Source organism: Diabrotica virgifera, chromosome 7 (assembly GCF_917563875.1).
Source record: "Diabrotica virgifera virgifera chromosome 7, PGI_DIABVI_V3a".
Classification (NCBI taxonomy): Eukaryota; Metazoa; Arthropoda; class Insecta; order Coleoptera; family Chrysomelidae; genus Diabrotica; species Diabrotica virgifera.
This window is the reverse complement of record NC_065449.1, coordinates 185,069,318-185,086,045: the sequence shown is the minus strand read 5'-3', so window position 1 is coordinate 185,086,045 and position 16,728 is coordinate 185,069,318.

Sequence of the window (16,728 nt, the reverse complement as noted above, 5' to 3'; positions counted from 1 at the left end):
TACTCTTAGTCTTTTTATATTTGTTGTCAGTAATTTAGGACAATTTAATATACAAAAATTAAAAAAAGTAATTTAGGTACATTTATTGAGAACCACAAATAATCCTTCAAAGAACCACATGTGGCTCGCGAGCTACACTTTGGCCACCCCTGACTTGTATTGTATATGCCATATATTATAAAAACGTTAGCTGGTCCGAAGATTGTTAAGCTAGGATCGCCATATCGTATAAAAAGAGCGTTGGTGGTATTCGATGGCCCTACTGCCACATATTATTGCTAGATCTGGTTTCTTTTATCTGGTTGTAACAGAGGATATAAATATAGAGTAGCATGACTTACACATTTATTTAAACTACATCAAGAGTTATATATTTGTGATGTAGTGTACTACATCATCTGTATCTTGAAGATGACGTACGTTTTTATGATAAATCAGTCGTCCATTACGACGGCCCCTATTTTCGAATAATGACTATGATATTATCATAAACTATTTTCTCTTACCGAGTTTAAGTAGTATATTGTCATTTAATGATTAACCGTACTGTTTAGTACAACAACAAATATATCGTACCAAACCATATCATTGAACTTATGCCAACGGTAAAGATATTTGACTTAAAGAAGTATTAATTTAAAAAAAATGAATGGATATTAAAAAATAAATCATAAGCTAATTAGCATATTTTGTAAAAACTAGTAAACATTATATTAAATAACATATAAAGAAATGGATCCCTCTAATTGACTGTATACCATAATAAAAATTACGTATTAAGAGGTAAAAAATCTTCCTCTGTAGATGGTAAAGAATTTTATTTAAAAAAATTTTCTAAAAAAGATCCAAGTTGGAATCAACGTAGGTACATCACAAAGTACATCACACAAACGATCTCGGATTTATCAATCCATCATCAGATTAGACTCCAGATCCCAAGCAGTTAAAACTAGCTACAGCGTTTTTTTTATGGCTTTGGCAGTTTGCCATACAGCCAGTTACATGTTTTTTTTAGTCTCATTAGGAGCAGTCAAAAGTTTATGAATTATTTGCAATTGAATAGACTAGAATAGATAAATTTAAAGTTGGAAATCAATACAACAATTAGTGAAAAGAAGAGAAAATTTATATATATATATATATATATATATATATATATATATATTTCAACCTTGTTTTATATATATATATATATATATATATATATATATATACATACACATTAACATGGGTCACACGCTTCACGTCCAGGGGCCCATCAGGACATTATAATATAAAACATACACAGGAAAACTAGGCCACGGTAAATAGGATTAAACATATAAAGGAGAGAAAACAAAGGTAAACAGTAAAACAAATTATTATTATTTTTTTTTTTTTCCAACTAAAGAAAAATATTATATTTGGCCAAAAAATCGATTATGCAGTCGTAAATTAATCTATTTTGAGTCGCTAGAGCAGATAAAACGTTAAACGGAGATTTACTGGTAATATGAACTATATTATTATATAATAAGGTGGATTCCAGATTATTTTTGGCACAACCAAAAATTACATGATCTAGGTCGCCTTCTACTCCACATTCCACACAGTTTTTACTCTCAACCACATGAATTCTTGCGAGATGAACAGGAAAACAAGCATGTCCAAATTTTAGCCTAGATATAGTTGTTATATAACGCCTAGGGACATTATAGGTTCTATGCCAATGTGAAACAGGGACAGTTGTGTGTAAAGAAGTGTATCTATTTGGGTTGGTAAAGCAAAACTCAGACCATAGGTCACTCCATTTATGTTTCATGGCTGCCTTACGTGTGGCAACCAAATCAGAAATACTTGGTAGATATTCTGTGGTATCCCCTGAATAAATACTTAATTTGGCTAATTGGTCCACATGCTCATTATGTTTAATCCCACTGTGTGATTTGGCCCATATAAATATCACATTTTTTTTATTTTCTTTAAATTGTTTCACCAATTTTTTAATTAATATTATATAGGGATTGGAGTATGTGGTTGGAAAAATAGGTTGGTTAATAGCTGTGAGAACTGACATCGCATCTGTAACAATAATAACGGAAGATTCCCTGTTAGAAACAAAAACTAGGGCTTGATATATGGCAATTGCTTCCGCACTAAATATGGAAATATTTGCTTTTAATTTGAACATTTTTTCTACCTTTTCCATGGGGATGTAAAAGGCACATCCTGTACCGTCTTCTGATTTGGAGGCATCCGTGTAGATAGTACTGTGGTAATCCCAATTGGATAAGATGCTTGTTATAATGTTGTTATTTGCTCTTCCAGTGTTTACATAATTTGGTTTAATAAATTTAACGTCATAAAAAAATGTTTCAAAATCATTTATATCTGTGTGTGATTTTAAGTTAATAGCTTCATCAGCAGAAACTGTGTTTTCTCTAAGAGCTTCACATAGGGTTGGAGAGTTTTTCTTTATCCAATAATTATTCGTTAAATCATAATTGTTTAAATTTATTAATTCGGTATAAAGGAAAGTGTTCTGGTGTTTAATTTACAGTAAACATTTTTCGGCCAGGAAATGTCTTCTAAGAGAAATTGGAGGCTCAAGTGCTTCAACATAAAGGGGCTCAATAGGAGTTGTCTTCATGGCACCAATACAGATCCGCAGACACTGGTTTATAAATATGTTTAATTTGTTTAGTAAGTTCTTGCTGGCAGATCCATATAATCAACATCCATAATCTACGATAGAGCGAATGTACGTCCTATAAAAAATAAGGAAGTCTGAACATCTGTTCCCCACCAAGTTTTAGTTGTCATTTTCAGAAAGTTTAGGCCTTTTTCACATCTATTTAACATATATTCTATGTGAAATTTCCATGTGAGTTTGTCATCCAGTATAATGCCCAAATATTTAACTACCTTTTTAAAAGGAATTTCTCGCTGTTTTACTATAAATGTTTCTATATTGGGATTATTATATCTACTGAAAATGGTCATTGCTGATTTTGTGGTCGACAGTTGAAGGTGGTTTTCTTCCAACCATATTTCTACAACATTGTAAGTATCCATTAAAAATCCAAAAGCTTCATCTCTGTTCTTTGTTTCTCAGTATATGCTGAAGTCATCTGCATATTGGATAATCTTAAAAGGATATTTTTCCAACTTTAATTTATGTAGGTCAGCTGTGTATAAATTGAAAAGAAAAGGACTTAAGACAGCTCCTTGTGGAATTCCTGTAAAAACATATCTTGGGCCCAATAAATGGTTGTTAAAATCCCTGACATAAACATGTCTTTCTGAATACAGAACATATACATACATAATAGAGAATACATAACAGAGTTATGTCAACTGACCTTTCAAATACAAAATTCCATCTAGGCTAAATTAAAGACGACACTAAGTCGATGTTTAAAGATTAAATTATTTTTATATTAAAATGGTGTCTTCATCCTTACTTTAAACTTCATGGTTGTAACATTAATACGTCAAATGCCAGTGAAACATGAAGGGAAAATAAAATTTGACACGATGTTGATATGTCATAAGAAGATGTGACGTGCTAAGACAATAGGGAACTTGCACATTTTTTTATTACATAATAATGTTCAGTTTTGTATAAAAATGAGATTTCTAAAATTTCACGCTTCAAAAACTCATAATAACTTAGAAGTAGTTAGAAGTAGTAACTCATAATAACTTAGAAGTAGTAACTCATAATAACTTAGAAGTAGTTTAAAGCAGTTAGAAGACTCTGGCTTCAATATAAAATTTATTTGGGTTAAGGCACATATTGGACTCAAAGATAATGAGTATGTAGACTACTTAGCCAAATCCAGTATAACATCAGGCACTTTATTGTCATATTCTTTATGTGTATCAGATGTTATTACTATTTTTAAAATAAACCAACTATCGATATGGAAAGATCAATGGAATCTTTACTGCTTAACAAACCCCACAAGATACACCACTTTACAACCAGTGATTCCACAAAGTACATGGTTTAAGAGTTTTAAAGCTCCACGTAAATATATAACAACTATAAATCGATTACGTTTTGGGCATGCTTGCTATCCAAGTCATTTATATAAAATAAATGTGATTGAAGACAATAATTGCAAACATTGCGGAAAGCAGGGTGATCTTGATCATATCTTTTTTGAATGTACTAAGTTTCAACAGCATTCAAACTCTCTCTATAAAAATTTAATTAAACTTGATATGCATGCACCATTCAATATACAGTCTTTGCTGGCTACAGGCTCACAACAAATATACAATATCATTATAGATTTCTTGTCAGATACACGCACGGTCCTATAAGATTTGTACGCGGGCATGAGATTTTTTATGATTTAAGTTCAGATTTGCATCTTCTTTTTTTGTCATAAATATTTTATCACTTTATCAGAGTTCCATTATTGTTTTTATTGTATTATTATTGTATTGTATTATTTATTGTGTTACTATATTGTTTCTGTTTAATTTTGTATTAGGATTAGGATTGTATTTTGTTTATTGCAACTGGCTGTATGACTAATGTCTATGCCATTAAATAAAAAAATAAAAAAAAAAAACTTAGAAGTACAAATTTAAAGTCTTCGGTATCTTAAAATAGGTCAAAGGCCCGTGACGTCACTCAGTTTAACTATATGGTTCCGTTTATGGTTATAATTAGGTATATTCTTCCTCTTCTTCTTTAGTTTATTGGCCTCCACCTATTTTGGTATCCCTCGTCGCGAAATAAAGGAAAAATATTTATATTCTATTAACATTTATCGTATGTCATTGTAATAATATATACCAGTTTGTTGACATTGGAGTTTGATATAGTTATTGAAGGAAAGGAAAGAAGGTTTACTACGGAAAATAAAACCATTTTGTAAAAGTACAGTTTTCTATGAATAGTTCAAACGATCAAAACACTTTAAACGTCAAATAAATGTATTTTCTACTGACGTTTATAACGTCTAATTTAAAATTCTGTTTACTTTGTTGGAAAAATGTAAATGTACAAACGAATGACGTCACGACGCGTTTTAGGCCACCTGTTTTAATTTGAATTTTTAATCGCCTTTGGGGGCCAAACCAAAGACTTACAAAAAATTTTTATCTTTGATACATGTTTTAAATTATGTTCTGTTGTGATTTATAACATTTTTTTCGAATTTAAAAATTTATGCAAGCTCCATATTTGGAGAACAAATCCTCGGTTGCTCAGAATCGGAAGAGATGTGGGGTGGTTCTTTAAGGGATGTTATTACTATACTCTTATTAGCTTAGAATTCAAAATAATAGGAAAATTAAAGTAAGAATGTCAAATAAAAAGAAATAAAATATTGGGCGCCACTGGTTACCTTATGGGAACCAAAAATATACAAAAAATGGAAATATTAAAAGAAAGATAACTAGATCAAAAAATTAAACAACAAAAAAAAAACATAGTCAATGTAAAATATATAAAATACTTTTACGTGAAAAGAAATATAACATGAAAACAAATATATCGTGACTTACCTTGTTGTACTTTACCCAGCTAAATCTTTGTTGGACTTACAAAACAAGATAGAAAAAGAGAAATACCAAGATTGTATTTAGCAAATAAAACATTATTTATCAAGACAAAAAGAAATTAAATTTGTGATCTCTCATGGTGTACAAATAAAGATCGTGGTTACCAAAAAAAGAAAATAAAAAGTTTACAAAAAAATACCTTGTTTATCAGTCCTGAATCTTCTTGGTTGTTCTAAGTCTAAGGCACAAATTCACTCACTATAGTCACTTTACAAATGAAATGATACAATAAAAGTATATCAGGTTACTTCCCATAGTTCATAAAAAAATTCCATAGTTCATAGAAAAATTCAGCATTGATTATATTTCTCAAAAACCAATTGACACTACTCGAACAGAAAAATATTGAAAAAACTTATTATTTCTTCAGTATATTAAACTGGATCAAAAAAAGCAAAAAAGTTTCAGGCTTTTACCGCAATGTTAAAAACTGCTAACAAAGAAACCTCTAAATAACTTCTGACTGCATGTAAAAAAAAAATACCAAAAGTGGTACAACAATATCGGCATCCGCCTAACAACAGCGAAATTTGCCGGAGTTCCTTTGTACACCGCAATGCATCGCCGAGCTAAGTTAAATATCAGCCGGCCGAAGAAACTGGTAACTACATTTTAAACAGGAAACTGACTGCAACTCAAAACTACACTTCACTTCATGACGACTCTAACAGAACTGAATCTACCGATCTCCCCAAACTCCAATCTTCTAAAATTCAACGCTTACTCCAGAAATCATTCAATCTCTCCATCAACAATTCAACGACCAATTAACAGACTTGACACTCAATCAATCTACATCTTGTCCAATAGAAAGTTGCAAATTAGGCACCAGGTTAATCCCTCTCGCGTATACCAAAACAGCTCGACCAATCACCAAAAAACAAACAAACAAGCAGGTCTCAATATTTTGTACCACCTACTTTTCCCATCAAAAATGCTTAAGTCAGCTCTAACTCATCTGGCCCCGCTAAACACTCTCATAGCTCTTATCGTTATAAGATAAACATTTCTCACAGTCTCAAAGTGGGTAGCGACAGTAATCTGAGCTTAATGAGTACCACTTATTAACAAAATTTCAGACTTTCGTCTCGAAAAACCATTAAACTCTTTTGATGCTTAGCCGAAGACAAACAAAAATAAATTAGATGATCCAATTCCACGCTAAAATCCAGAGAACGCAAAATCAATCCAACATAGTGAGAAAACGAATTACATAATACTCCGAAACACAACACATGATTAACGGACTGAGCATACAGGGTGGAGCAAAATTAATACTAGGGACGCACTTAACGGTCTTAACACAAAAAATTAAGGGGTGATATATCAATGACCTTCGTACTTGTTACATGGTTAATGTGTTTGGAAACAGCAGGAAGCTGTCCAGAATGAGTATGTTTCCTTCTGACTCCAAACACATTAACCATGAAGTTTAAAGTAAAGATGAAGACACCTTTTAATATAAAAATAATTTAATATTTAAACATCGACTTAGTGTCGCCTTTATAGCCAATTTAGCCTAGATGGAATGTTGTATTTGAAAGGTTATTTGACATAAATCTGTAGCTAGTTTCAACTGGTTTGGATCTGGAGTCTAACCTGGTGATGGACTGATAAGTTCAAAAACGTTTGTGTGATGTACTTTGCAATGTATGTACCTACTTTGATTCCAACTTGGATCTTTTTTATAAATTTTTTTTAATAAAATTATATACCATCTACAGAGGAAGATTTTTTACTTCTTAAGTAATTATATTAAATATTTTAAACTAAAATAACTAAACCAGTTTGTTATGGTAGGTAGTGTATTGGTTCAAATTCTCTATTGCTACTCTTTGGATATTTCTACGATTTAAATATTCTACCACTTAAATAAAATGGTGAGAAAATAGACAAAATTGTTTGCAAAATTCGTCGCTCTCCGCGAAGTCAATTTGCGATTAGCATCCTGTATTCATATGTATTCGGAACTCCCCATACTGTTCTAAAAGTTAAATAACCCAATCCGGAGAGAAAGAAAAAGTAGCACTAAAAGCCTCTACATATATACACTCCTTGCCTTGCGGTGCGCCATATTTACTTTTCCGAAGTTGGCACTACTCAGAATAATCCCCGAGCACCGAAGCAAAATAATCGTCTCCTAATCCTCCCGCTCAGAAGACCAGGTGGAAATTTCCTAAAATATGAAATATCGTCGAAAGTTAGATTTTCTTTGGTTTTCTCTTGTATGTTTCGAGGATAAGGTAAGTGCTGAACAAGAAGTTGCGGTTAACACAACTCCATGTAAACTCCTGCCTAAATAGTTCTGATACACCAGGAACAAAGCAACTATTCAAATGATTACTAAAATATGGTATTACGTACGAGGGTCATACGTAAAATGAGGTTCCCATGAATTTTAAAAATAGACAGCTTTAATTTTAATTTTAGTATTATACATCATTTTACAACTTAAAACTTACGTTATTTTTCTAGATAATCGCCATTTCTGGCTGTACATTTTTGTGGACGGTGCTCCAACTTTTCTATTCCCATGTTTTAGAATTCGACGGCCAATTTTTTGAGTATTCGAGTAACCTCTTCCTTGACCTCAACATCATTGCTGTGTCGTAAGCCTCCCAAGTGTTCCTTTAGTTTTGGGAAATCACATAGTACTAGGTCCGGTCTGTAAGGGGGTGAGGCTTAACAGTCCGGTCAATTCTCAGCAGTTATAGTTTGATGTGAGACATGAGGTCGGGCGTTATCATGGAGAACGTTCTCACACCACTGGACATAGACCATCGTCTTCGACGGCAGTCCTAAATCGCACGTCTCAGTCTTTTTAATGTCTCGCAGTTTCTGTCTGAGTTAACTGTTGTTACATGAGACAAAAAGTCGATTAAGAGTGTGTCCCAAAAAGATGGTTGCCATGTATTTTCCAGCAGACTGCGTTTGTTTACATTTCTTCGGCTTCGGCTAAGTTGACTGACGCCATTCACGTAATTACACCTTGGTTACGGGGGTGAAGTAAAACATCCATGTTTCGTCGTCTGTAAGAATAAAATACAAAAATTCTTCCTTGTTGTCTTCACATTGTTGCAAAATTTTCTGGGCACACTCGACACGTTGCTGTTAGTGATTTTCTGTAGGCAGTCGTGGTACCCAGCGAGCACACATTTGATGATAGCCCAAATTTTCTGTTAATATCTCATGAATTTTGGTATGGGAGGTCTCAGGAATACTCAAAAGCGAGGTCGTTAATAATAATTGTGAACCCATGGTCTTCAAGCAATATTCTTTCAACTTTTTCTACAATTTCTCTAAAGCTGAAGGCCTTCAGTCTTCCCGCTGAATTCTCTACAACTCTACACCATATGCGAACATGTTGAACAGATACGCACTTTCCCCCATAAACTTTGATTAATTGAGGATGAATGTCAATAGGTGAAATCCATTTTGCATTTAAAAAACGCTTCACATCACGAATTTAGCATCTGGTGGTAACAGTGATCGGGAACTCCATCTTCGAAGGCTGCTACACCGGCACCACAAAAAACTAACCCTAGACATTTTAAGCAAGTAGCTCAAGGTAATCCTCAACACTACTCGCCTTGCGGTGCGCCATATTTACTTTTCCGAAGTTGGCACTACTCAGAATAATCCCCGAGCACCGAAGCAAAATACTCCTGCTTAAATAGTTCTGATATACCAGGAACAAAGTGTAATATACGAGGTCGATACTTAAAAAATAAGGTTTCAATGAATTTTAAAAATATACAGCTTTATTGTTGTTCTTAGTATTATACATCATTTCTCGTTTCTGAACTCTTTTGCACTTTTACAGACGATGCTATCCCCATATTATAAAATTCTACCACCTATCTTATGATCATCAGTAATTAAAACATAGGAGAAGGTCAACTCTACATCAACCAAACCTTTGTAGAAAGGGTGACGTACTACAGCTACCTTGGCACCATAATAAATGAAGAATAGATCAACAACCAAGAGATAAGAGCACTCATCATAAAAGCTAGATCCACCTTCAACCGTATGGGGCCTTTTTCAAGAGCCACAACCTTTCTCTTGGTATAAAGATATGTGCCGAAAATTGGAAGCATTTGAGATGTGGCTAGATCCCGTGGGTCAAAATGAGAAGATCCTTGAAGATCATCTCAAATGAGGAACGACCTAGAGGTACTAGCTACAATCAAATCTTCTTCTTTTTGTATAGACATGACCCTGTCTCTTTTTTCAATGTGCCTCTAGTAAGTTGTCGTTACATCGTTTTCGTGGTCTTCCCACTGATCGTCTTCCTATTGGGGAACCGTCTCTCGCTGCCCTGACTACCCTATTTGTTGTCATTCGGCTTATGTGGTCATTCCATTCTATTCTTCTGTTTCTTACCCAGTTATTAATGTTATCCACCTTGCATCTCCGTCGTAAATCTGTACTTCTAGCTCTGTAACAGAGAAGAAAGATGTCTTACCATCGATTTTTAGAAGGGTTTTCATCTCCGCTGTTTCGAGCAATCTTTTTGTCCTCTCTGTGTCGGTCGTGTTTCTGCCGCGTATGTCATTATTGGTCTAATGACTGTTTTGTAAATTCTGCCTTTCATTTCTTTTTCGATTTTTTATTTCTCTATATTGTGTCATTCAGGCAACCTGCGGCTCTGTTTGCTCTATTTACTTGATCTTCCACTTCTGTTTCGAGCCTTCCGTAGCTAGATAGTGTGATGCCTAGGTATTTAAACTCGATCACTTGTTCTATTATCTGACCTTCCAGCTCTAATTTATATCCTATTGGATCTGCTGTTATAACCATGCATTTTGTCTTTTTTGAGGAAATTAACATGTTAAATTTTCTGGCGATTATGTTGAATTGGTGCAGCATACGTTGTAAATCATCATCACTTTGAGAGATTAGTATTGCATCGTACAAACAAATCTTGATAGTTTAAATACTTTTGACACATTACGCGAAATGAATCCAGATATGTCCTACTACAAACCATCCTGCAAGAAGAACATCCTGGTTAAAGAACCTCAGAACATGGTTAAACACATATGTGCAGCTTTTCCGCGTTGCTGCAGATAAAATAAAGATTGTTTTGATGATCGCCAACATTCGTCATCGATAGGCACATCAACAAGAAGAAGAATCGAGTAACCTCTTTCTTGACTTCATGATCAGAAGAAGTGTGCTTCACGAAGAAGCCACCTAAGTGTTCTTTTATTGGAAATAAGTGATAATCACTTGGTGTTAGGTCCGGTCTGTGGGGGGGGGGGCACAACAGTCCATCCAAAATCTCTCAGTAGTAGTTACTCAGTCTGATGTGAGACATGAGGTTGGGCGTTGTCATGGAGAAATCTCGCACCAGTGGACAATAATAGTCCTCGCCTTCTGTTCTGAATCGCACGTCTCAGCCTTTGTAGTCAGTTTTGCGACGTCGCAACGCAACGCACTAATGGGGCGTCGCCCATCGCCCATAGGATCTGCCGAAGGTTCAACTAAAGCATTTCTAGGCGCAATCGAAAAATACGATACATTTTTGGACGATAATGGAAAAACAGAACTGACGAAATACATCTTGAAAATTAAACTGACGCAAACAACAAAATTACGACTTAGAAGTAGATATGCGTCAAACGCCGATCTAATAAACAATATTAGGGAAAAGATTTTGACAAAACAATCAATCTCCGTACACTCAGCCGAGATCAACTCAGCGAGACGTGCAAATAGATCAATAGAAATATTTTGAACAAAAAAATGTCTAAAAATAAAAAATCTTGCTTTAGTCAAAAATTTCAGGTAAAAATGTTTTGATTTTATTTTAAGATTTTAGCAAAAGGAAACGCATATTTTAAGGCTACATTAAAACCAGTGAAAAGCTTTATTTTTGTCTTCAATGTTTAAACATTATTAATTCAGTACCTTTTGAGAAAATAAAAGCATTTTCAATGTATGCCACTTCGGAGATGTGAAATATTCCGAATCGTCAAAAATAAATATATTTTGAAAAATGTTTTTCGGTAACAATTATATTTTTAATAGGGGGTTGATGTGTTTGAAAGTAAGCAAGAATATATACACTTACAAAAGCAAATACAACAAGTAATGTATTGGATTATCTATACATGGTGTTTCATTAAGAATTGTCCATATAGTAACTAATAAAACACTTAAATAAAATATTCCTCCTTACCGAGATACAGAGTGTTTTATTACAAATATTCTAAAATTATTAAAAAATAGCCCATTGTTTTAACACCTTTCAATATTTCTTTTTAAAACTTGACAAACAGTTTAGACATGTTAGGATACTCTAACCAGTGTTAAAAGATAGTTTTCCGCTATTACCAGAGGCGTGCTGTATTGATATATACTGCATTTTCGCCCCTTTTTCCCCTTACAATCTACGCCACTGTCGTAATAATCATTTCAGCATGTTTTTTGATTCCTTGTTACTTTTTACATAAATATCATCCTTTTGTCTCATTGCGATAGAGTAGTAGTTTTCAAGTTATTTGCGTTTAAAGATAATGGATTCCATAAGACTAATCACCATTCTCTTTCCCTTATCCTTATGCGGGGTCGGCTTCCTTAATTGCATTTCTCCACACAATTCTATCTTGGGTCATATCAATGTTAATCCCCTTTACCAACATGTCCTGCCTTATCGTCTCCCCCAGGTCTTCTTTGGTCTTCCTCTCCTACTCCTTCCAGGAATCTGGAACACTCGACGTTGAACATGACCAAACCATCTTAATCTATGCTAATGTTTAACGTCTCGACCTTGAACGCTGGCATTTTGTTCCTCCCATCTCGTGGCCAAGATATTGTAGTTTTCATATTTTGATTTCATAACTCAATTCTGTATCTTTTGAAAGTCTGCGTTACACTTCTTCATTCGGGACTGTCTACGTAAGATATTCTCAGGATTGTTCTGCAAACCACATCTCGAAGACTTCCACTTCTCTCTTCATCGATTAGTCAGAGTGACTGCTTCTATCTATAACATATCAACAATCAACATGCGAATTTTTATGTCGACACTCAAAGGTCTGGTTCGTTTCAGAAAAAGCTGGGGTTTGTTTTAAAAAATATTCCCATGAAATATTTTTGCATAATCTCATTTTTATTTATTTTTTTTATAGACTTGCGATCATAAAAATCGGGTCACTCGATGAATTAATCAAGTTAGATGTCTCGAATTTTCTAAACCTGTTGTCCGATTTGAGTGATTTTTTTAGTATGTTATAGCCTTATTATTTAACCATATCGCTATAATAATATTGTTGCTAGACAGGTAAATTGTCATTGTATACCGGGTGTAACAATCATACTGTGTTTATTCCTCCTGTTCGGAACACCCTGTGGAATGTTTTGGCATGGATAAAGTATTGAAATTAAAATTGGATTGTAGCCTTAGGCTTTATTAACATTTTCTTTTTCGTTTTATTTGTTTTTGTTGGATAATAAAAAAGTTAGGCACGTTAACAACTAACCATACTCTTCTTCAATACAGTGTTCAATCTCAAATTAATCCCTTAATTTGTAATCTCACATTTTTTCTTAACTTGCTAAACTTTTATAGTTTCACCGTGTATGATTGAAACATTGGGAAACATCGAGTAATATTTTAATAATTAGAGTCCATTCAACCTGCAAACTTAATAAAATGCCAAATAATATATTTTTCAATTGAACTTTACAAGTTTTGCAATAGCTTCCTTTAAACTCTAGTTGCAATCTTTCAACATGCAAAGTCCGTAGTTCGGTTGTCAAGCAACTTATTGATGAATTGTATATTTTGACGAGATTATAAATTTACCAAGGGGACTATTTTGGGTTGCAGTCTAATTGAAATAGTTACCTCGTTAACAAGTGCCTAAGTCGTTATTAGAAGTTACGCCGAGTGTAATTATTATCAGTAGCTGTCATTAAAGGCAGTCTATCATAGAAAGTTACCTGAACATCATCTATAGTGTAATTACGTAGCTGTCAATAAAACCATATTTTTTCTCCACACTCAAACATTTATTTACCATCGTCGATCGAGAAGAAGCGGACAAAGGGGCATTACAAAACAATTCGATCCTGAGATCTACGTCGAATTGTCCATTGGTCCTTCGACAAAACAACATCAAAAGGGCGTTAATTGGATTGGAGCTTCGAAGGAGACGACCCTTAGCGACCTGAAATAGCTGTTTCCCAGTTCCGTACAAGATCGACGATCGAATTCGATGTGTGGAGAAAAGAAAATATAAAGGCACCGACATTAGAAGTAGAAGCCTTCGAGAACCTTTGAGCACCAGAGAACCTGAGTAGCAGTCCTTAAGTCTACGGTTCCAGCGGTTTGGAGGTGAAAAATCTAGCGGCATCCAGAGATCCAGCTAACCAGTTCCAGTTGCAGTTCTAAGAAACAGGCAGCGCTGCAGATTCCAGGCCCACCCGGTGACATACAAGTGAACATCGGAATAAAACTGTAAGTTTTTGAATATTTATTATCATTTAGGGCAGTGCATTTTTCTATATAAAGTAAAAAAGTTTATTAAAGAAACTTAAGCATCGAATTTTACTAAATTTTATTGAAATATTTATTCTGTATATCTATTTACTTAAAATATTTACTGGTAATATTTTGTCTAATTCAAATCTAACAGTTGATTATTTGGATATTAAGTATATTTGGTAATTTCGATTCTTATAATTTGAAATTCTTAAAACATTTCATTTTCTAAACATATATATAAAATCCTGACATACTGACACATTTAATAAATCAAGTTATGTTTATACTACAATCTTGCGTTTATTCAACTCCACATATTTATGTCGCATATTATGCATTTTATTATATAAAGATTTTTATTTCTCTGGTTTAAAAGTGGAATTACTTCATTGTACAAATCAGCGTTTTTGAGGTCATTAGTTTATTATTGAGAAAAGTTTTTTTTGCTGAGGCATTATTTTGAATATAGGTCAAGCTTATATTTAAAACATGAAGGGATTATACGCAGAACAAGAAAAACTTGGACAGGAAATTGCAAAAATCTTGACTAATATTAAAAAACTGAACAAAGAAAGGCGTACTACAGAATATTTAAACATAAGGCGGCAGACAGTTGAAGAATTGTGGAATGACTTTGCGGAACAACATAATGAAATTGTAGAAAAAGGTTCAAAAGTTGATAAATATTTTACATCTAACTATTACGAACAAGTACAGAAAAAATATGAAGAAACGAAAAAGGCTTTAGAGGAGTTTATTAAAAATCCATACAAGTCTTCGAGAAAAATTAGAGAAGTTGAAATTAGAATGGAAAAACTTCATAATTTATTGGAAGACGACGAAAACAATGAAGATATACAAGAGGATTTAAAAGAAGAGGTACAAAAAATAGATGCTTTAATAATGGAAATAACTGTGGAAAATGAACAGGATGCACTAGAAGCTGAAATAGAAAGATTTTATACGATGAAAAGAAGGGTGCGGTCGATTATAAAAGTAAATAAGAGATTGGAGGCGGAAGGATGCAAGAAAGAAAAAATAATACTACCTCAAGCGAAGTTGCCCTCTTTTGCAGGAAGATACGAGGCTTGGGGAACATTTTTTGATATTTTTAAACATTTGATACATGAGAATAATCAACTATCAAATGTGGAAAAAATGCAGTATCTGAAGACAAGCCTCCGAGGAGAAGCAAGTAGAATAATACAACATTTAAACACAACAGAAGCAAACTACAGTGCTGCGTGGAAAATGTTGCAAGATCGGTACGATAATCCGAGGATGAATCTATTTATATTAATAGACAAGATACTTCAGACTGCGGAGATAAAAGAAGCGTCAGCAAAGGCGCTTAAAAAATTACATGATACTATCCACGAATGCTTAGAAGCGATTAGTGGACTAGGTATAATGACAGAGTCCTGGAGTCCTCTTATAGCAAGGATAAGCATGTTAAAGTGGGACACAGAAACCAGGAGATTATATGAAACGTCAATTCAAGACAGTAGGGAGATTCCTACATATAAGTCAACACAGGAATTCCTACAAAGAAGATTCCAGACATTGGAGATGTTGGAAAAAGAAAGGAAAAGAACAGATCACAAACAACAGGCAAAGAAGAAGATAACCTGTGTGGTATGTCATGAAGAACATAAACTGTACAAATGTCCAAAGTTTCTAAGTCTACAAGTACGTGAAAGAAACAAAATCGTAAAGGAAAAACAATGGTGCAGTAGATGCCTACTACATAAAAAGGAAGTACCATGTTATTCCACTTATAGATGTGCAGAATGTAATGGACAGCATAGCTCATTATTACACATGTCAGAAGGTCATTATGACAACAGAAGGAATTCTGAAAACAGAAGGCCAAAAAATACACCCAATTCTAGTGGGGCCAGAGATGACAACAGTTACGACGGATCGTCAAGGAGACAAGAGAATACTGTGAGCTGTTTAAGTCATCAGAATGAAGAAGTGCTACTTGCAACGGCATTAGTACGAGTAAGAGACTCAAAAGGAAGCTCACAATTGATGAGAGCATTGATTGACCAAGGCTCGCAGTCATCATTCATTACGGAGCAGGCCGCTACAAGTCTCGGAATAAAAAGAAAGGCTGTCCACGCTCAGATATCTGGAATTGGCAATGAAGACCAAAGGACGTCGAAATGGAGCGTGACAGTAAACTTAGAGGCACATTTCAAAAATGAATTTGAGATGAAGACCGAAGCACTTGTGCTACAAAAAATAACAAAGAATCTACCGGAAAAGGAGATACACATAAAAGAAAGGAACCCTAGGAACTTAGTCCTGGCTGATCCAAATTTTAATAAAACAGGTCCAATAGATATTCTATTAGGAGCCAAAGAATATAGTTTGATATTACTGGATGGAGTAGATCGAACGAAGAATGGTTTGCTCGCCCAAAATACTAAATTGGGTTGGATAATGTCAGGGGTAGCACAGCAAGAGCACATCCCGCAGATACAAGTACTCAGTATGTTCTGTAGGCGACAGATGCCTAGATATTCGGAAGTACCTAAAACTAAAGCCATAGAGCAAACTATAAATATTAAAAAGGATTTAAAATTGGTTGAAACAAATACCAATTAAATAAAATCAGCTAATAGCAAAACAGAAACTTCTGTAGTCGAGCTTGATTTCATGGA